Below are 23,387 nucleotides of genomic sequence, written 5' to 3'. Positions count from 1 at the left end.
TAAGCCACCAAACACACCTCTATCCCTTGAAACAGTTTGTTTTGACTGTGAGAGAGGCCCTAGAAGAATTTCTTTCTCTCTAACAAAATCACAGAAATCAGAATGATAGCTTTGACATTGTGGGAGCAAAGATTTACTGAAACATTATTCGGACCTAATCACAGTATTAAAGGAAAGAATAAAACCTGTTTCAAAAATGAAAAACAAATAAACGAAAACAAAAACCCAAAAAGCAAAAACAAAAATACAAAAAAAAAAAACTGCTTCATGAATATGGATATTGCCAGAACTTGATTAAGAAAACCTTTAAGATTTTTTTTTAATTACCTTTTATAAAACTCCAAACTGAATCTCTGAGCTTTACCGAAGCACTTTATCTCATAAATTTAGGAAGGCTCCAAATGGTATCCTGTGTCTTTCTTGAAATATGTCCCCCAAATGCAGGTTCTCTGTGGTTGCTTTGAAATGACCCAGATTGTATTGGATTCGTCACTAGAGTGAAATGAGATCTTTAGTTAAAAAGTAATGAAGTGTAATTGGAACATAAATAATTTTAAAATATTTTGGTCTAGGCCAGAATACTGGCATGTGAATAATTTTGAGTCATGCCCCAGGGAGTGTATTGGTAGACACAGGTGGGGAGCATGAATTCCAAATACTGCCTTGAGGGTTCCAGACATAATGGCGAGGGCAGACGAACCTCTGCTTTTTGACTCAAAGAGCCTCTATAGAAAGCCTTCTGCTGCACTGCTCACTCCCATGGAGAAAAGAGACCCCCACAGCCCTCCCAGCCAGCTGCAGAAACAGAAGCAGTTCGGCTCAGCTCAACTCATGAATCCTCTCTCTGCCTCAGCAAACATCCAAATCACTGTAGGACTGAGCCTGTGTGCTCCTTCCCTGCAAACAGGAAATGCAATTAGAATAAACAGGACTAAAAAAAAAAATAAAAATATAAAGAAAGAAAGAAAGAAAGAAAGAAAGAAAGAAAGAAAGACAGAAAGAAAGAAAGAAAGAATAAACAGGACTTGGGAAAATAGGAATTTAGAGCTACTGTAACAGCTTCCTTAGAGGACAGAGGGAGGTACCAACTAATCTGCAGGGGTAAGGAGACCACATCTGGTCGCCAGAGGATCCTCCTTCACCCATTCTTCATTTGCATAACCCTACCCCTCCAGACGTAGGACGTCCTTACTCAATCATGAAAGGGGCTACTTGTCATGGAGCAACATGACTAAGCATTGTTCCTTGTTTGTCTCCCGCATAAAAATGAGATTCCAAAAAATCTAATTGGAGCCTCTTTCCTGGCTCCTCCGTTGTCTAAACCTCACAGAGAGGTTCACTTCGGGGGAAAACAAAATTGAATTCTTATCCCACCTTCTTTTCTTCCTTGTGGCCCAGTTCTTTCATTTTTCTCTTCATCTCTGACTTGATAAATACATTCTCAGGAAAATTTTCTGGATTTAACAGCTCCTTCTTTCCAGAGTTGGTGCTTCTAACGAGATCATAAGAACCATGAAAAATCTCATGAATCTGGAAAAAAAAAAAAATAATGCATCTGATGGTGGGCTTTCTAGATTTACTCTCACTGACTGACCAAGGAAAAAGGAGGTCTGCCTGCGAATCAGCCACTGTCTCACTCACACATTCACTTAACAAACACGTTATAAACATTGATAAGCAGAACATTGTACTCATTATTGACTCAGACACAGAGAAAAAGACACCCACTCTGATTTACAGAAACTTCCAGTCTGGTAAAAAAAAAAAAAAAGTGGGCGCCTGGGTGGCTCAGTGGGTTAAGCCGCTGCCTTCGGCTCAGGTCATGATCTCAAGGTCCTGGGATCGAGGCCCGCATCGGGCTCTCTGCTCAGCAGGGAGCCTGCTTCCCTCTCTCTCTGCCTGCCTCTCCATCTACTTGTGATTTCTCTCTGTCAAGTAAATAAATAAAATCTTTAAAAAAAAAAAAAAAAAGAAAAAGAAAAAGAAAAAAGGCCTAGCAGCAAATATCTTTAGCATAAAACACAAAGACATAAAATATAGGCTAGAAGAGCAGAGGTGGATGGGGGAATGGGTGAAATAGGGGATGGGGACTAAAGAGTACACTTATCGTGGGGAGTGCTGACTGATGTATAGAACAGTACCCCTGAAACTAATATTTCACTGTATGTTAACTATACTGGAATTAAAATGTGAAACTTCATTTAAAAAAAACTGGAAGCCTGTATAATAGAGGTAACAACAGCCTACTACAGAATATAGAGAGCACAGTTGAGTCAAGCCTCAAAGTAAGGGTGCTGGTTTCATTCATCCAGTGGGCAATGGAGTGCAGACCTACTGAGCTGACCAAATAGCATGGGTGATGGGCAGAAAGGTTGGCCATGGAAGCAGAATCTGGCCAGAACATGAAAGAATCAGATCAAAGTGTGCTATGTTAAAGAGTTTAGAAAAGTTTGTTCATAACTATATTCATTTCCTAGGGCTTTTGAAACTATTCAGCACCAGGTAGTTAACTGTAACAATAAGAATTTATTCTCTCACAGTTCCAGGGGCCAGAAATCCAAAATTAAGGTGTTAGCAGGACCATGAGCTCTCTGAGGGCTCTAGGAAAGACTCCTTCCTTCCTTCTTCCTAGCTAGCAGTTCTTGGCATTCCTTGACTTGTAGCTGGATTGCTACCATTGACGATTTAGCCTTAATGGCTGTCTTCCCTCTGAGTGTCTGTCTGTTTCTCTGCTTCTTCTTATAAGGACACCAGTCATTGGACTAAGGCCCCCCTAATCCAATATGACTTCATCCTAACTAATTACATCAGAAAAACAAACAAACAAACAAACCTATTTTCAAGTAAGATCACATTTTGAGGTTCCCAATGGACATGAATTTTAAGGGAACACTATTCAACCTGGTACAGTCACCAACGTCATTTACCATGGTTGACGAAAAGGGTACAGGAGCTGCTGTCATCGCTCTAAGCAGGCGAGCTTTGTGTCTAATCCTTCTAATCCAAATCTTAATAAAGACAAGTTCAATAGCTACTTCAAAAGTAACATAGACTGAATAGCCAGGCAGGTGTGGAAGGATGAAGGAAGAGTGAACACCAATGATATCGCTTTCAGGTTTCCAGTAGAGGTGATAAGGTAACGATACTGATTCCAACAATAATAGCATCAAATATTTGTTGAGTATTTTCCTGTGGGCTAGGCATCTTTCAAGCTGCCGGTACTTCATTAATGCTCATAACAACCCTAGTGAGAAAGATTTTACCATATTGCCAATGGTAAAATGTTCACCGTTTTGCAAGTGATAAATTGAGGCACAGAGAGGTTAAGAGGTTAAGTACTTTGCCCAAGGACTTGGGCACACAGCAATCAATGTGAGAGCTAGAAAATGAAGCAGGTGGTCTAACTTCAGAGCCTGTGACTTTAACCACTTCAGTAGAGGTGCCTCTCTAGGATGGTATTAGCTTAGACTAAGAGAATCCAGGAAAAGTCTCATTACTGTAGAAGATAAAGAATGAGGAAGGAGGGACAAACCTGGTTCCAAACTTGGTTGGAAGCATAGTTAAAGAAATGTTCTTCTTGGCATTTATTTCATAATCTGAATTTTACTTGGTGCATTAGGATGAGCATTACTTCTCTAACAAATGTGACTTACATAAAAGATCCAAAGAGACAGAATAAACACTGTGCTACAGAACAACAATGTAATACCTCAGAACATTGTAATAACTTTTCAGAGGGGAAGATGAAATTTTAGAAAACACTCTTCTGCATTTCTCTTTGGACTTGTTAGTCCAATCTTTTATCTCCAAGTCAGTCTCTGTCAGGGTCTCCATGCTCTGCTCCTCTGTAACGCGGACAGGGAATTGTAGAACCTTTTGTCACTGGGATGAAGCACTAGGGTAACATTTCCCATTGCCTTATTTTCTTCTTTGTTACTGATACTATGGAGCCAGCTAATCATCAGAAAGTGTTTCATAAGTTGCACCTTCATTAAAAAAATTTCTTCGTTCAGCACCCATTTTCCTTCTTTTACAATTTCTTTTTTTTTATTTTCCAAAGTCACTTCTTCTCACTCTTTTTATTCCTTGGCTTTGCTTTTTTATTCACAATAATCTTTACAACAATGCATGGCAATTGTCCCTGCCTAGATTATCAGTGGTACATCTGAGGATGGCTTCTGATACTCCTACAGTATTTGATAATCATGACCTCTCTTTCCTTCTTGAAACTTACTGTTTGGGTGGTTTGGAGGACATCTCCCCACTCCTGGTTTCTTTCTTACTTCTATAGATTCTCATGTCCCAGTTTTGTTTTGTTTTGTTTTGTTTTTATGTTTCTGCCTAGAATTTAAATCAGTGGTTTTCAAATAAGGCATAATGAATATCTTGTAAGGGGATGTGATGGAGATGAAGATTTTGATAGGTAGCCTCAAGATGACCCCCAATGACTTGTTCCTCATGGTATTTATTCTTGTATAATCTCCTCCTCTTGCGTGTAGACTGGTGGACTGGATTTACTGACTCATTTCTAATGAACAGAATACTGCAGATGAGATAAATGGTGTCTCTTTGAGATTAGGCTATAAAAAGACTGTGGCTTCCATCTTAAAAGAGATGCCACCTTTGCTTGCCCCCTCTTGGATTGCTCAACCTGGAAAAGCCAGCTGCCAGGTCATGAGTGAACCATAAGAGAGGCCCATGAGATGAGAGACAGAGGTGTGCCCAAACCCATATGGGTGAGCTCCAGAGAAAAATACTCTCCCAGTCAAACCTTCAGGTAAGACCCCAAGCATGACCAACAACTAGACTGCAACCTGAGACCCCAAGCCAGAGGCACCCTGCCAAGCTCCCCCAGATTCCTGACCCAGAGAAAGTGAGCTAACAGATGTGTGTTGTTTTATGCTGTGAAATTGGGAGGTGATTTGTTATGCAGCAATAGATAACTAATATCGGAGCCCTGACTGTTAGGCTTCACTGCTTACCCACTGCTCCCAGCTCCTACCACTGCAGTCCCCTATTGCAGCCTCCAGCGCCCACGCATAGCCCCTTTCTCCATCATTCCCCAAACCATTCAGCCATAGTAGTTCTGTTTTGGTCTCTCCTACAAATTGATTTACTTTATATAATTTCATTGTATTTTATTGCACAACTATTTCCCCACCTAAAAATTGGTTTGAAAGGCAGTGTTCTAATGTTGGTGTTTCTCAGGGTTCCATCCTTGGCATATTTATCTTTTCACTTTTCCCACACTCCCTTAGAAATCATGCTTCTGTCTATATCCATAACTACCTCTCTCTACTCTTATAGTTCCCAAGAGACATTCCTAGTCTTACCTCTAAACTTAACTGATCATTGATCATCTCTACTTGAATATCCCACAGGCACATGAAAGTGAAAATGTCCAAAATTGAACTTATAAACTTTCTTACAAAATTAACGTTTTTCTCCTATTATTTTCAACTTTTTAAATTGTTACTTTCCACTTTAATAAATGGTGCTACCATCACTCAGATCATCCTTAATTTCTTCCTCTCACTCCCCACTGTTCTTTCAATAAAAACTGAAAATCCCATAAAATCTACTTCCTTGCTATGCCTTTGATCTGTATCCTATACCTCCATTGCCACTGTCTTATCTTCAAGCCAGCATGGTTTCTGCTCGGATTATTTCAACACTCATTGTATTGTATTCAATGTAGTGTATTCAATACTCATAGACACGGAGAGCTCAGGTTGGTATTTCATATTTAATATTTCATAATATTTCATATTCATATTTCATATTTAATTCTCAGATCATTTGAATTCCACCTCTGAGTACTTACTCGCTGGGTTATATTGGACAAATCATTTACTCTCTCCCCTTATGGTTATGTCATCTATAAAACAAAGATAATAAGAATACATGCCTCATAGGGTAGTTCTAAATACATTCACAGACTCATATAACATGCTTAGAATACTGCCTGGCATAGAGACAGCTCTCGGTAAGTGTTAGTTATTATTGAAAAGCAGTCTAGCAGAGTGGTAAGGCCATGGACAGCTAGCCTGATGAGTTTAAATTCTTATTCTGCCATTTATTATCTTAGTGAACCTGGGCAAGTTACTTTCCTGCTCTGTTTCTTCATTTCTTCAACAGGAATATAGGGATACTACTACAAATCAACACACCAAATTGTTGTAATCCTGGCTCATACTGAATAATCAAATGTTTTCTATCATTACCCCTATTGTCCCACTTTTAGATCCATCCATTCTCTTGCCAAAGCAGTATTTCTAAACCTCAGATCTAAACATCATGACATTTCCCTGCTCTTCAACAGTCCACCCATTGATTCTTATCACAGCATCTTGCAACTTTCATGATCTGACAAACATCTCTGGCTTCATCTCTCTCCATTCTTCCCCACTGAACCTGAAATTCCACTCAGACTAAGATATTGATCTTCAAATGTTCTATGTTCACACACGTCTGTCATTGCAAATGCTGTCCCTTCTACCATAAAGACACTTTCTACACTATTGACTTGGCTAACTTTTACCCATCCTTTCAAAATTTAGCTGATAATATCAAGTTTTCCAGGAAATTTCCCCAGCTACCACTGATACCCCATATAACACAAATATACACACACACCCTAAGACACTCATGCATATTAGTATGTCTTCCATGAGTGCCCATAGTTCTCTATGCACATTTCTATAGCTAATATCCAGAAGATTGCAACTAGCCTTGTACATTATGACTTTCCACTAGTCATGAGATGTGTGCTCCAGCAATGAGCAGGAACATACGGAACATTATAGGGACACAATAAATATTTAATCAATGAATAAATGAGGTCTCTAATCTACCATGTCCTTTTTTTTTCTTTGAAAGAGTTATGGACTTTCTATATTTTGTTCCTACAGTTGTCTTTCATAGCACTAGCTATGAAACAATTAGAGAGTCTCAGAGATCAAAGAAGCACATGAACTCTAAATAATGAGGAACCCCAAGAGGCTCCAGAGACTTTGTACTGATGTGTTCAACTGAGCCCAAGTAAATGAAGTCTTAACAATCTCTCCAAGCCTGTCTAGTCCATAGCTTCAGACAGTCTCATATTTAGTGATAGTCTTCTACCTTTAATAATACTTTTTATGAAATTCAAAGTTTTTGAATACTTCAAGCAAAAGCTTCAGACCAATAACTCCAGTGAGGTAGGATTTGTGCCCCATATTTCAACAATTTTCTAAGTACAATTCTCTAAGTCAGTTGCTTAAATTGGGGCTCCATTAGCCCATGTATTGATTTCCAATTGGTAGGAGGGCCAAAGTGTGAATCACTTCACTAAAGTGCCAAGAAAGGTAAGTGAAGAGACCAAAGAGTTTTGTGTCTTTTTAGGTGTAATCAAGGAACTGCTAAGTTCCCAATTCTTAAAAATATGTAAGAATGAGAAGCTATATATTTTTTTTTCTTCCTATACAATTTTCTCTTTTGATATATCCTGAAGAAGAAAAATAACTATTGAGAAATGACAAGTTCTGCTGATAGAAATAGATGAAATGGAAGAGATAGTCTTCAGGTCTCAACACAAACAAAAATGAGCAGTGTCTGTATTACTAATAAGATCTCCAACTGAACCCACTCATTTCACAAAGGGTCTAAGTATGTGAGGTGAGCAAAGATAGTTTTCTCAAATAGAGCATTTTCCTGTAGCTAGGAAAGAGAATTGAAGGGAAAATTATACCTATAAAACTGATAGGATAAAGAAAGAACTCTTTATATTTCTAACACAGAGAAATGGAATCATTTTTCCAGAATGTGTTTTCATGACTAGAGTAAGACGACAATGATCAAGGTGAGATTGAAAGAGAATATTTTTATTTTTTGTAGTGTATACATATTGGGATCTCTGACATTTCTTTTGACACAAATAATTTTCCCAGAGGTGTTGGCTGGAAGTTTCTATGTTGCTGCAGAAATAGGAAATAGAAGAAATAAACAAGTGATTGGAGTACTTTATGTAAGAAAATACAACTTATAAAAAGTGGTGACAAATAACAGAAGAAAGTTTTGACCTGACTGAGAAAATAGATGTCAATTTCAGTTAACAACTGGGAAATTATGTGTCTGAAATATGGGTCCAGTAAGGTATATTCAGGGCTACACAAAGTAATTCAACTCACCCTGCACCATAAAACCATTCTAGACTTCAGAGGGAAAGAAGTTAATGCTTTAAAAAAAAAAAAATGTTTTTAAGTCTATCTTCAAACCTGTGATATATCTTTATATAGTGACTTTAGGGGCACCTGGGTGGCTCAGTTGGTTAAGCTCTGCTTAACCATAGCTCTGGTCATGATCCCGAGTCCTGGGATCAAGCCCTGCACTGGGATTCCTGCTCAGTGGAGAGGCTGCTTCTTTCTCTCCCTCTGCCCCTCCCACAACTCCCTCTTGTGATCTCTCTCTCTATATATCTTAAATAAATAAATAAAATCTTTAAAATATATATATAGTGACTTTATCAAATGATGTATTAATGAAAGCTAATCTTGTCTAGGAGAGGGTTTTCCCAAGATACATACCTGGCAAGGGACTGATATTAAGGATGATAGAAAAAACAGTGGAGGAATAGACAGGACTTCCGGCAAGTACCTAACAAAATAGGTCAATAGGCACAGAAAGGAGTTGTTCACTACGGAAATGCAAAGTAACCAACAATGAGAAACCATTATGCACCCACAAAATAAGGCAAAATCTAAAGGACTGACTACACTAGGTGTTGGTGAGGATGTGGAACAACTATGACTCTCACAGGTTGTGGGAATACAAAATGATAGTATCACTTTGGAGAAAAGTTCTGATGGTTTTTCCTCATCTCTGTGGGATGGTAGGTGCCCAACTTTGGTGAGCACACTGCTACAAGTTGCAAAACTACATCCTGTCATAAAGATGTGAGAAGTTCATTTTTCCTTTGGATAAAAAAGCAATTAGCAAACATAGCTGGTCTAAGACTTGCCCTTCATGTCATGTACTTTTCCACTAGCTTACCCCCACCACTGAAAACCTCTACCACGCTTTGTTTCAGTGGGGTTGAGTTCAGACTGAGTTCTGGCCTTTCTCCTTCATTGTTACAGCCTTGAAGAGTCATCTTTGCCTGTTTAACTTTGCCTGGTCTGATTTTTGCATTGACATTGGGTAATTGTTATACATTCTTTCAAGAGTCAACTTAAATGTTACTGTTTTTTAGGAGGTCCTAATGACCTCCATGCTACCTTCTTACACAAATATTTGGTTGTCTTTCTTTTAAACTTCCGCAACATTTGGCAGGCACACAACTCAAATAAAACATGTTTCCTTTTGTTTATCAGTCTCATCTTCCAGAATGGGAGTTCCTTAATATGTAAATATGTCTTGCATCTCTGTATCTCCAGCTTCTAGAACAACCCTTGTCCTTAATGGACATCAATTAATGACAGTTAAATAAATTAATAATCAGATGAACAAAGATATCAGGTCTATCTCTTGCTATAACATGATGCTAAGTAAAGCATGGCTACTTACTGTTTATTTAATGTCTAAAGTATCTGAGACAATGGTGCAGAACAGGTTATCTGACAGATGTAACATACAAATCTATACTGAGCAAGTGAGAAGAGATTATCCCTCTTCCTTCTGGAATATATCTCATTTTATGTCCTCTCCTAGTTTCAAGCATTTGGGGATCTCAAATATCTCCACATTCACTCAACTAAACATTTAGCTTGAGAAACATAAAGATGCTATTTTTTTTTCTTTTAGATAAGGAATAACCATATTCCTTAACTGTTAAAGCTATAAATTTGGTGAGCTGAATGTTAGAGTATTGTGAGTTTCATGTCAGCCTTGACAGTGTTTTGCTAAAAGAGAAGACAAGAACCTTGCTTTTATGCCTCAAGGTCTGTACATGCACGGGAAAAATAGGCTTCAGGTTTTATAGAGTACATCCAATTCACCACATGCCTGAGGAACACAGCTACCATTTCTTGGGGGCTAATGAGGGAAAACATACAAAGCTAACCACTCTGCAAGCATTATTTTATTCAAATACCAATCCTGAACTTGAGATACTGCAAGTATTCTCCCTGGCCAAGCTCATCTTGTTGAAATCTCCCTTTGTCTTTTTGTCCCAGCCACATGACCTTCTTTGTATCCTCAAATTTCCCATCTCAGAGCTTCTTGAAATTAGCTGTTTCCTCCTTCTGAATTCTTTTCCCTGCAAGTCTCTGCTTGACCGGTTCCGTCACATCCTTCAGTTGTCAGCTTAAATCTCACCTTCTCAGAGAGGCTTTTCTTGATGATCTAAGTTAAAGTCGCTGTCTACTCTGACCAGGTCACTCTCTACCTCCTCCTCTTGACTTATTTTCCTTATAGCAGCAGCTCTCCGAATGTACTCTGCAGTCCCGTGTGGATTTCTGAGACCCTTTTAGGAACTCCTTGAGGAGAACAATATTTTCATAATAATACAAGGATTTCCTATACCTTCTCTGCTGCATTGACACTTGCACCAATGGTACAAAACCAATGGTAGATAAGATCCTTGGTGTCAGTATGAATCAAGGCAATGACACCAAATGGTACTATTGGTCATTGTACCCTTCCACACCATGCAGTCACAAGTTATGAAAACAAAACAACAAAAAAAATGAAAACAAACAAAAAAGTCACTTATGAACATCATTAATAAAGCAATAAAATGTATTAATTTTATTAAATCTCTACTCTTAAATTACACTTTTTGGTTTTATTTTGTTTTGTTTTTTCTTTTTTAAAGGTTTTATTTGTTTATTTGACAGAGAGAGATCACAAGCAGACAGAGAGGCAGGCAGAGAGAGAGGAGGAAGCAGGCTCCCTGCCGAGCAGAGAGCCCAATGCGGGGCTCGATCCCATGACCCGACCCAAAGGCAGCAGCTTAACCCACTGAGCCACCCAGGTGCCCCAAATTACACTTTTTGAATAGTCTACATGATGAAATGGGAAGTACTCTTAAAGTACTCTTAAAGTACCAAAGTATGATGAGTATTGCAAAGAAATACACTAGTGTGATCGAATTGAGAACACAATAAGCTATTTTATTTTTCATGAAACAGTATTTCTGTTCAAAAGATCAATTGAGAAATTTGGGTATTTGGTAGATATTTTCTAAAAGTCAGTCTGTCACTTCAAGGAAAACAACTGACAATATTCGTTGCCAATAATAAAATTTGAGTTTTCCAGGAAAATTAGAATTTCAGGAAATTTGTTTATGACATCAGGAGCTTAAAGGCTTCCAAATACTAAAGACTGTTCTGATGAAAGCTGTGGAAATATCAATGAATATGAATTTTTAATATTATATTATGAAATCTGCCAATACTGGGGAGATGCACACAAATCTGTGAACCAGTATTTTCCAAACAATCAATGCAGTGCATAATATGATAAGGTCATGAACAGATGAATGATCCATCAGTGCTAGACTGATGGCTTCCATCATAATAGAGTATGAAAAATTCATTGGTAGGATTTTAGATTCTATGTCATCATGAACATTGAAGAAACTACCACTTCTAGGTCTTATCACTAGCTTATATTCTAGTGTATATATTTTTTTCATTATTGTTTATTGTCCATACCCATCTATCAGATTATTAGCCATGAGAGGCAGACCTATCTCTGTCTTGTTTATTGATGACTTCTATGCCTAAAAGAGTGGCACATACTAGGCGTTCACTAAATATTTGGTTGCATGAAAAAAATCCCTATTTGAAAGATGAAGAAACTTAGTCTCAAAGTCTTAAAGTTATATATCCAAGGCCGCAGACCTAGTAAGTAGCTAAAAGGGATTCAAATACAGCTCGAATTTCAAAGCTGATGCTTTCAATTGAATCACTGCACCAAATTGCCTCTGCAGTGAAAATATAGAAGTGGTCTTGTGACATTTATATATAGTTTTAATATCAAAGGACTTCTAGCCTTTGTGAACTTTTATAGCATCTTAGGTTTGATGTGAAATCATTTTTTTTTAATTTTTTATTTTTTATAAACATATATTTTTATCCCCAGGGGTACAGGTCTGTGAATCACCAGGTTTACACACTTCACAGCACTCACCAAATCACATACCCTCCCCAAATCATTTTTTTTTAAATTTTAACATTTATTTTATTTAAAAAAATTTGTGTGTGTGTGTGTGTGTGTGTAAGCTCTATACCCAACAGGGGCTTGAACTCACAAACCCAAGATCAAGAGTCACATGCTCCATCGACTGAACCAGCCAGACACCCTGATGTGAAATCATTTTAGAACCATAGGGCATCTCCCAGAGTATTTAGTCCAACGTCTCAGAGACTGAGCCAGGTCACAGAGTTAGTTATTCATGCAGCTGAGAAACAGCCCTGGAGTTTCCATTCGTACCCATGAAGGCAACAGATGTGGAAACAAGCCTGTGGACATCACAGGAAGCTGTTTTCATTTCATCTGCCTCGTCCCTAGCTCTTTCTTTTCTAAAATCCTAGATGGTTAGGAAAGGTACAAAACAAAATAGAACAAGCAAACCAAAATAGTGAGGAGGTGAAAGTTTGGTGAGGAAGGCCTAGCATGCAAAGTTGAAGTTGGGGGTTTTAATTTTCTGACCACAACAGAAATTTTTCTAGAGTTGACAACTAGGTCACACAACTTTCAGAGGTGTGCCTCGATGAATGCCACCCAGCTACAGGAGGGAGGCCTCACGCTATCAAAGACTGCAGCATCTGAAGTGAGAGCACATTCTGGTAATTCTAGCAGTGGACGGAGGCACACACTGCATGTCTTCAGAGAACAAGGCCCGCTGGAAAGGCCCTTGCCAGGTCTCTTTTGTAATTTAATTACCTTTCCTTTACAGATGACACTTAAGCCAACAAAAAAACCACTTCATTAGTAAATCGTACATTGCCAAGCAAGTGGGACTTAGTGTCACTCAAGAATATGTTCATGTGTGAGTTCGCAGGTAACATAGCTGTGGAGTTGACCAATAACAGAAAAAGGAGCTGTGCCTCCTACACTTTGCACTAAGAGGGCTGAGGGCAATACTTCTCTCACACCAAACCCAGTGCTCAGGGAAATTCCCTTGACCAATGTTCTTAAGTGCTGAGTGGCTACTTAGAGTGGTAAGCTCACAAGCTTCTAGCACAGAGCAGATGATCAATACATAATCATCCAATGACTAATTTTCCACAATGCTGGTACACATTTCATGCCTTTACCATGAGAATGGTTTCTCTAATCTGGAAACATGAAGGTTATACGGAAGAACAAACAAATCCTGCCGTCTGCAGCCCAGAAGTTTAAATTTGTTAAGTCATGGTGGTTTTATACACATCTGTTGGTAAAGATGACATTTTACCTTTAGAGAGATCTCATATTCAGATCATAGCTGTCAGATGAAATAGTGTCTTAACCGACACCCCGACTACAAGATACCAAATATAATATCTACCTCTTCCAGAGAAGGTGTAAACACAGTATCATTTAGTGAGGTGAGGAAGATATTAAAGAAGTCAGATACTTAACTCCAACTGAGTTATTAACGGAAGGCTTAAAGTTATCCAAAATAACGCATTTGCTATTTTTCCCTAACCTTGATCATATGCATTTTATTTCTGAATTTCAATCTATGCTATATTCAGACACTAGCACAAAATAAGTGATTAATGAATTTTGATTGAACTAATGCTATACAGTGATTCCCAAAATCTAGTCTGAGGACTCCCAGAGGTAGGTATGCTGGAGTAGCTTCTCTCCCCTCACAGACACCAAGACTTTGAGAACTTTCTGATTTGTCTCTGTGAAATATAACTGTCACTAAAAATTAAATTGTAAAAACATACAATTTAACACATTATATTAAAATAAAGTTAATAAATACTCAAAACCCATCACTTCCTAAATATTTTCTTACATTTAACTCTTTCTAGGCTCTGGAGGATATTTCTATCTATTGTATTTATACGGCAGAGATATCACAAAATATTATGCTCCTGTGCATTTCTTCCCAACTCTGTGTTATCAGCCACGTGAAGAATATTTACACTAGGAAAATTGGCAAATGAGGCACATTGGGTTCTTCTTTCCTCCCTGGTGAGTTGGTTGTCAAAATATTTTCAGGCACAACACTGCTGAAAGGTACCCAAATTTTTTCAGGTGGCCTACCAAGTCTTCCATTTAATGTGAGAGGCCAGATTTTCTCCAACTAAAACATCGTATTAAAACAGATTGAATGCAAAAGCAGATAGGAGTGCAACTGCAATCCAGATCATAATTTTCAAAAAATGTAAAACAATGCCCTTCTCACTAATGTTTTTCACAAAGTGTACTGTTCACAGGCACTCTTTTTATATCTAGTTTTAAATAGTTTTATATTTTAATATGATAAATCCTGATAGATTTGACGCACAAAAGCAAAAGCTCTTTAGTGTCCTTTTAACTATAAAGGGGTGTGAGATGAAAAGTTTGAGAACCACTGATTTAATGGGGTGGTAAACCCCATATAGTGCATTTTTGACAATGTGGTCAAACTAGAAAAGCAGATTTGTATTCCTGTGCCTTTGTGAACCTGGGAAATTAATTCTCCATCTCCTCAAATCTTTGTTTTTCCATTTGCAAAAAAAAAAAAAAAAGTGTTAAGATCTCAAAGGACCGCGTTTTATTTAGCTCTTAGATTCTGTAAGTATGAGAATTAGAAATGAGCTTTGTTTGCTCCTTCCTAGTTGGAAGAGGGAGAAATGTTTGTGCTTTGTCATCTTTTTTATACCTCCGACTCACATCATCACTGTCTTTAAGAATCTTTTCCACCTCAGCTCCTGCCCCCCAAAGGATTTAACATTCGATTACATCACTCTAATTACAGAAGTCACTACGTCCCAGTGGTCAAAAAAAAATCGTACCAGTCTAGGACGAAAGTAGGTGCCATATAGCAGACCCAAAAACCCCGAACAGACAAAGTGCCACGGCTTCGTTGCACCCTATCCATTGGGTGGAAAATGAAATGCCTAAAGCAGGCAGAGGCCGAATTTAATAAAGGAAACTATGGTGCGTGCCCTGCGTTGCATCTCCCCACAGCGGCAGAGTAAAATGCAAAGAGCACTGCCTGGGAATGTTCCCTGCAAACAGCACAAATTAGGATCTGCTTAACGTGTGAATGATCAGTCAGTTCCAGGCAAGTCCGGGACGGCTTTGCCTCCGAAATCACTGCGGCAAAATGCAAAGGGTGTAGGAAATAAAAGGCCCTTGCCAACGCGCCAAGACTGCAGCCTTCGCTTTCCTATCGCATCTGCGTCTCCGGTCCCTTCGCGCACCCGCCAGGCGGAGCGAGATGTGAAATCGCTTCCCAGTCTGCTGGGAATTAACTTCCAGATCCTTTTCAACAGCAAACGACCAGGGAAAAAAAACAAAAAACAACAAAAAAAAAACAGGCCACCCGGCGTGAGGCCGCGCGGGGGCCGGCAGGGCCAGTGCGCCCCAGCACCCCCAAGGCGGGCCGCGGGCTGATGCGCGCCCCGCGGGGGCCTGGCGGGGAGGCGGCTGCGGAATCCGGGCTGCGCTAAAATGGCTGCCAGCGTCCCGCCGCTGGGAGGGGCACGGCTCCGGGCCCACGGCCGCCTGCCCTCCCCTAGCCGCCCTGTGCGCCCCCGCTCGCGCCGCCAGGGAGCGTCCGCCTCCAGCCCCGGCGGAGGCGCGACCCAGAAGTCCCGCACAGACGACGCTTCTTCCCAAGGCCAAGGCCAGGCGCCCGCCACGCGGCCTTTCAAGTCGGCCGAGGGTCACCCCCGCACCGCCCTCCTCGGCGCGGCACGTGCGGCACGGCATCGCCATGGCAACCGCCCCACCTCCCCCTCTCTCGTTATTGAACAGCTGAGCCACCGAGCGTCCCTGAACTTGTTACTGCACGAGTTAATGCGGTCCTCCGAGGGCTTAGTTTCCGAACTATTGTTCTTTGCGCCACTGACTGCTGCCTGAAGCTGGAAAAACCTACCCGTGTGTCTCCAACGTTCTCCCCGTCCCTCCCCAGCCAAGGATGTCAGCGGATCTGATCATTCTCCTCCCGGGCAGCGCCTCAGCATCTCCGAATGCGCCGCAAGGAACCAATTCCCACCCTAATTTACTGGCACTAACCTTGGAACCATTTTAACGCCTGGCGGCTTCAGTTTTAGGAGATATAGACCATTAGTAATTATATACAGTATAATCATTACATAATGATAGTTATATAACTTCTCTCTCTCTCTCTCTCTCCTCCCCCACCTATAATTAATGTTTGAAGATGAAATATTCTCTCTAGCTGTGATTTAACAGTATATCCAATGAAATGACATTCAGAAGAGTAAATTGATAAAACAATTATTCCTTTCAGTGGTGAGTGATTGCAAATAATGACCCCAAAGGACAAATTTGTGTGCTCATTTACAATAAAAGAAATGTAAATTAAAATAGCAAAGGTTTGCTATTTTGTAAGGATTTTGTTTGTTTTTAATAATAGACAATGCTGACAAGAGTGTGGCAAAAACACTCATATGGCTGGTGAGTGAATTGGTACAATCTTCTTGGACACAATTTTCTCAAGAAACAATTAGAGGTTTGAACAAAATACAGCTACAAAATGGTCAGAGCAGCAGTGTATATAATAGTGGTTTTTTTTAAATCCAGCTTAATGTAATCTAGAGGATTGGATAAATCAATACAATGAAATAAAATGAGCGAACACTTAATTTCTTAAAAGACACTTTTAATTTGTTGCTAAGCGAAAATTAGATATTAAACAGTGATTAATTTATCCTATTTTTATTTTATCTTAATGTACTTAACAAGGAAAACGTTAACAATGGTTATCTCTGGATGGTAGAATTGACTCTATCTTGTTCCTTAATCTTTCCTGACAGTGACAAGCATTATTTTCTATAACAAAAAAAATGTGTTGTTTTTAATTCTGTCAACAGGTCCAACGTGTTTTATAAATAAATATACATATTTATAATAATAAAGTTATCATCTATTTCCATACAACTGTATTTTTCTCAAAGGAAAATGTGAAAATTTTTATAGAGAAAAGAGCTCTGGGTCAATCACTCTGATCATTTGGTTTTTCCCTTCAGTTACCCAAGTTCTTCCATTTGGTTTGAAAAGGAAATCTTTCTATAATTCTTTATGTCTGTCAAAGGAAACAAAAACGGGTTTCCATTTAAAACATAATGATATTAAGGAATACACTCAAAAACATTTTAGTGTCATAAACCCTCATTAAGGATTAAGACTTTCATTTTGTTCTCATTCTCTGGCTGTAGAATTGCAAACTGAAAAGCAGTTGTTGTTTTAAAGTGGAAATTCTTGAGTAATGCTGAGAGGACAGGCTTCTGCGCAAGACCGTGCTCCTAATGGAGTCCTTTGAAACCACCTTCTCTGCAGTCCCTAGGCCCTGAGATAGCAGGGAATGGCCTGTCATCTCATTCACACAGGACAAAACGATCTTTCAGTGAAACTGCTCTCCTCCCACCCACTGTCAAGGCGTTTGTGGCAAGCCTTGCATCAGTACACTAAAGGCACTCATTTCTGAGGAAAGTTCTAGAAGAACCCAGGGTGAAGGGTTGCAGTGAAATCCGGCCTTGTGAAAGCTTGAGAACTGCTTCCTGTGAATTATCCTGAAGAAAAAAAATCATAGACCTGGGCAAAGATAGAGCTATAAGAATGTTTGTTTTTATACACTATTTTATAAAAGAAAAAATTTGGAATCTAAGTAAACATCCAGGAATTAGGGAAATTATACTATAGCTGGATGATGAAACTGTCTGCAACTGTTAAATTGAAGATAGAATATTTGAAAATGCAGGAAAGTGCTCACACTGCAGTGTTAAGAAAGAGAAAATCATGTTAAATATAGAATATGCAGTGTGGGGAGCTTGGGTGACTCAGTGGGTTAAGCCTCTGCCTTCGGCTCAGGTCATGATCTCAAGGTCCTGGGATAGAGCCTCTCATCGGGCTCTCTGCTCAGCGGGGAGCCTGCTTCTCCCTCTCCCTCTGCCTGCCTCTCTGCCTACTTGTGATCTCTCTCTCTCTGTCAAATAAATAAATAAATAAATCTTTTAAAAAAAGAAAAAAAAGAATATGCAGTGTGATCCTGCCTTTATAAAGTCTTTTATAGTATATATAATATTTAATGTATTATATACATTATTAAAATTTAAGCTCAAAAATTATGAACTGTCAGTTTTGTTTATTTTTCTTTTATCATCTCTAATAAGTCCATTAAAAATAAGCTGTTGGTGGCTAAGTAATTATTAATAAGGTATTAATAGAAGAACATACGTTATGTTAGAGGCCAGAGCAAGGTACTACAGGTTCTGATCACTTTTCAAGTATGCATTTTGCAGGCACATGGGAACTCTTTCAAAGCATACATACATTTTATTAGCTCAGCAATTAAAGGATGATACATCACTTGGGTCACATGACCGACTTCACCCCATTCATCTGAACTAAAGTTCTGGAGATTGTCTTTCTCTCTAACCTAATTGTTAGAGCAGATAACACACCTTTCACCTGAGGACATCTATTTACAACACTGAAAAGATTCGCTCAAACTAAAGATCGCCCACGGCCCAAGTAAGCACAGTCTATGCATTCTCATAGTATATACATGCTCTGGATTCTGGTCTGATTTTCCATTAAACCATTTATAAATGGAGAAATGATTGGCCATATGACTTTCTGATTGATTGACAATTCATAATGGCGAATTCCTTGGGGTGTATGGCCAAGCTTTTCAGGTTTGAAAAGTCTTTACTGCCTGCTTCCTGCCTGCCGCTGGAGACTCGAGTCCCACCATGCCTTCCCCATGTCCTGTGCCCAACCATAGTGAGACTACAACAGCTAACACAAATGGAATCTTATTATGTACTGGAAATTGTTCTAATTCTGCCAGCAAACCTATAGAGTATTTTACAGATGAAGAAACTAAGGTACAGAGAGACTAAACAAAGCTCCCATGGTCCACAATCAACAGGCATTAGTTTATGAACCCAGGAAGCCTAGCTCCAGCTCGAAACTGTTATAATCCTACCCGCTATAAAGTTTGCCAAGTAAGTCTTTAGCTTCAATTAATCTCTGCCTTAGCCCAGCTCTTCCCTGCACAGAAAGTTTTCCACTTAGCCAAATTCATGTTCCTTTCAAAACACAGATGAAAAGTCGTCCTTAGTCATCTCAGGCATGCTTAAGGATTTTTCTTTATTCCCCCCCCCCAACTACCATAATTATGGTAGTACACTGATGTGAGGCATATTTATTTACCTGCTTCTACCACCAATCTGCCAGCTCTTCAAAACCAAGGTTCAAATCTCTGTCCGTCTTTATACCTTCAGTGCCCCACACAGTGTCTGACACATAGAAGTTCTTAATAATTAATGTATGTATGAATGATTATGAGGAGTACTATATAGTTCTGCTTGTTCAAAATTATGGTCTTCAACATCCTACCAGGACAGCCACCATCTCTCCATGAGAGTTGGCGCTATGTAGGCAAACACTGGACTGGTAGCCAGAGGACCAGAGAAATGCCAGCTGTGCTCCACAGGTTCAATCTTTGCCCTGCTGGGCTTTTAAGTGTTAAATTTGGACCTATCTTTGGGGAGGGAAGAGAAAATACCAAAAAGATCTCTTAGTGTATTACCAGATATTAATTTGGACTATTTGCCAGCTATTTAGTTAGGGAAGATGGCTCCTTTTGCGGTGGGACAGAGGGTGGCTAAGTCTGATGAAAGACTTAGGGTACAGTATATACAGTATGTACCTCTGATAAGGCTGCATAGTCAGCAGCCTGAAAATATACCCAGGTCTGTCTACTTTGGGCAATTCCCACTTTTACCTTGGAAGTTTCACCATGACAGGCAAAAAACTCACAGTCATCCATGTCAATGTGCTTGAATAAAAAGGCATTAGTCTTGCTGGTTTCACTTAGACCACTGTTGGGACTGCTTGAAGCAGTGGAAGGAAACTAGTATTTATAGACTAAAGTTGATACATAATGAGTAACATAAAGACATGTTTCTGTTTCCATGCTTCTTACTATTTGTACCATTTTACTGTTGTGCCTGTATTTTATTAAGCTATATCAAATCTCTTTTGGAATGAACCTGAAAATAAATAAACACATAAGATGAAAACAAACACACCATTGGTTCATTTTAAGGGTATGGTCTGAACTTTGCTTTGGGCTTCTAAGTTTATATGTGACCACATTTCTTGGGGAAGGTACAATATCCTCACAAATACCAAAACAAATACTATGAAAGAAAACATCAAAATCCCAGGAGCCTCTGCCATTCTGTCTGCCTGTGCTCGCTCTCTCCCCCTCTCTCTCTCTCTGATAAATAAATAAAAAAAATCTTAAAAAAAAAAAAATCCCAGGAGCCTCTTGTCCACTCATTTGAAGGAAAATAAAAGCAATTTTACCCCAAAATATTTCCTACATTCTAATTATACATATTGACATTTGGCTATGTAGAGGTTCATTTGACCATCCTGGAAAAACTTGGTTCATGTTTAGTGCTATTGCATTTTTAACTATGGGTTCTTTTTTGAAGTTTTGCAAAGTTCCCATAGATATCTAGTGACTCCTTGTGGAGTTTTCGCTCTTCATGTAACAATTCACTAAAAAGTTAAGAAATCACAGAACATCAAAATTGAAGGGGCTGTGGAAACATTTAACGCTAACTCCCATCCAGGTGGGAAGCTATTTACCAATAACCATGAAAAAGAGTTGAAAATCGCTGGTGACAAGAAGGCATCTTTTGGATTCCTGACTCATTTCCTCTCTAATGATGAAAGAGACTTATGAACCAGGCTGCTAATATCTAATATCTAAGCTGTAAATTTCAGGTTCTTGAAATTTACCATTTCAATAGAGCTCAGAATGAAAGCAAAAAAAAAAAAAAAAAAAAAGGAGGGGGGAAGCAGGGAATTACACATTGGCCAAAGTCTGTCATATTCATTGGAATTGTCTGGAGGAACTAATTCCTCAAACCAGTTGGTCTTACTTGGTGGCCAAGTAATCAATGTTCCAAGTACAATGAGGTATCTCTTAAAAAAAGAATCCCTCTTATTCTGAAATTTCACCATTACTTTATATTCTTGGTTTTATATTGATATCCAACAATTCTTGATAGTAGGTACTTGTCACTTGGGTCTCAATACATAGTCTCTTGCCCTAAGTTATTCTATTTGTCTTTTGTGGAAAAACTTTCTCCTACATTGTGTATAATCTATGTGGGATGATAAAGCTAGTTGCCTATTTCCTACATTTGAAGGCTTGGTATAATCAAGTGGTTATTAAAGCCTACTAAACAGTTTTCTTCCAGGACATGGAATCTGAGGTAAGTAAGCAACAACCCAAGGAGCCCATTTGAGACTGCCATTACAGCAGTGGTGCCCCACCAGAATGTCTCAGTTGTGAGCCATCTCTTCAACATAGTGTTTTCTTGGATCTGGGCTTGTTCCAAGTCTGGTGCCATCATTTCTTGGCATCCCTAATATCCTTCTAACATATTCTCCTTTCTAAAAAGTTAGCCAAATTCTAAAATTGATTGTGGTGATGGTTGCACAATTAGGTGCATATACTATAAAACATGGAATCATGTACTTTAATGGTTGAATTATTTGGTACATGAATTATATCCCAATAAAGCTCTTATTTCCACCAAACAAACAAAAGCAAAAATTAGTGAATGGGTTTTCATTGCTTGAAATATAGCAAGATTGAACTGATATAATCCTCCTCTCAAAATGCAAATATCTAAGCTGTAAAAGATTACACATTTTCAAGTCTTTTTAACATTGAGTTTACCAAGAAAAAATAATGAGGACTAGTTTTGATAGGGGTTGAACAAGTCTAGCAAATACAGTGTATTTCAAGAAGGCAGGCATCAATAAAACAGCACACAGGGAAGATTTTAGATATTCAGACTGGCACAGGGGCATTGAATGGGAGGGATTTTAGACAGAGATGGATGTGAGAAGTTCATTTTCCTTGGATAAAAAAAAAAAATTAGGGGCTCCTGGGTGGCTCAGTGGGTTAAAGCCTCTGCCTTGGGCTCAGGTCATGATTCCAGGGTCCTGGCATCAAGCCCTGCATCGGGCTCGCTGCTCAGCAGGGAGCCTGCTTCCTCCTCTCTCCCTCTCTGCCTGCCTCTCTCCCACTTGTGATCTCTGTCTGTCAAATAAATAAAAACTTAAAAACAACAACAACAACAACAAAAAACCTCCCAAAGAAACAAAAGTCAGTCCAGGACCAGATGGCTTCACAGGTGAATTCTATCAAATATTTAAAGAAGAGTTAATATCTATTCTTCTCAAATATTCAAAAAAAAAAAAAAAAGGAAAAGTCAGCAAAACTTAAATTCATTCTACAAGGTCAGCATTACCTGGTAACAAAACCAGATAAAAACCCCACTAAAAAGGAGAATTACAGGTCAATATTGCTGATAAACATGGATACAAAAATTCTCAATAGAATACTAGCAAACCAAATCCAACAATATATTAAAAAATAATTTACCATGATCAAGTGAGATTTAATCCTGGGTTGGAAGAATGGTTCCATACTTGCAAATCAACCCATATGATTCATCACATTAATAAAAGAAAGGATAAAAACCATATGATCATTTCAGTAGATGCAGGAATGCATTTGTCGAAGTACAACATCTCTTCATGATTAAAAAAGAAAAAACTCTCAACAAAGGTTTAGAGAGAACATATCTCAATATCATAAAAGTCATATGTGAAAAACCCACAGCTAATATCACCCTAAATGGGGAAAAACTGAGAGCGTTTCCTCTATACTCAGGAACAAGACAAGGATGTCCACTCTCACCACTCTTAGTCAGCATAGTATTGAAAATCCTAGCTGCAACAATCAGACAATGAAAAGAAATAAAATGCATCTGAATCAGCAAGGAAGAAGTAAAACTCTCGCTATTTGCAGGTGACATGATACTATACATAGAAAACTCAAAAAGACTCCAAAAAACAAAGAAACAAAACAAAACAAAAACCCTGCTAGAACTGGTAAGTGAATTCAGTAAAGTTGGAGACACCAAAATCAATGTACAAACATCTGTTGATTTCTATACATCAGTAATGAAGCAGAAGAAAGAGAAATTAAAGAATCAATCCCACTTACAATTGCACTAAAAGCAATAAGATACCCAGGAATAGACCTAGCTAAAGAGGTGAGAGACCTATACTCTGAAAACTGTAAAACACTGATGAAAGAAATTGAAGATGACACAAAGAAATGGAAAGATATTCCATGCTCATGGACTGAAAGAAAAAATATTGTTAAAATATCTATACTAACTAAGGCA

The 23,387-nt window shown here is 38.7% G+C and overlaps 1 long non-coding RNA gene across 1 annotated transcript; it reads right to left on the bottom strand.

Moving 5' to 3' along the window:
- Positions 1-689: 689 nt before the first annotated feature.
- LOC116600163 lies at positions 690-16,121 on the bottom strand. The gene is made up of 3 exons (XR_004289526.1): positions 16,010-16,121; positions 1,375-1,530; positions 690-897 (listed from the first exon to the last, which is right to left on the bottom strand). It is a non-coding gene; the product is annotated as an uncharacterized LOC116600163 (long non-coding RNA).
- Positions 16,122-23,387: the final 7,266 nt, after the last annotated feature.

The sequence above is a fragment of the Mustela erminea genome, chromosome 9, assembly GCF_009829155.1.
Source record: "Mustela erminea isolate mMusErm1 chromosome 9, mMusErm1.Pri, whole genome shotgun sequence".
NCBI lineage: Eukaryota > Metazoa > Chordata > Mammalia > Carnivora > Mustelidae > Mustela > Mustela erminea.
The sequence above is the reverse complement of the archived record's forward strand: the minus strand, read 5'-3'. Positions and strand labels throughout refer to the sequence as shown.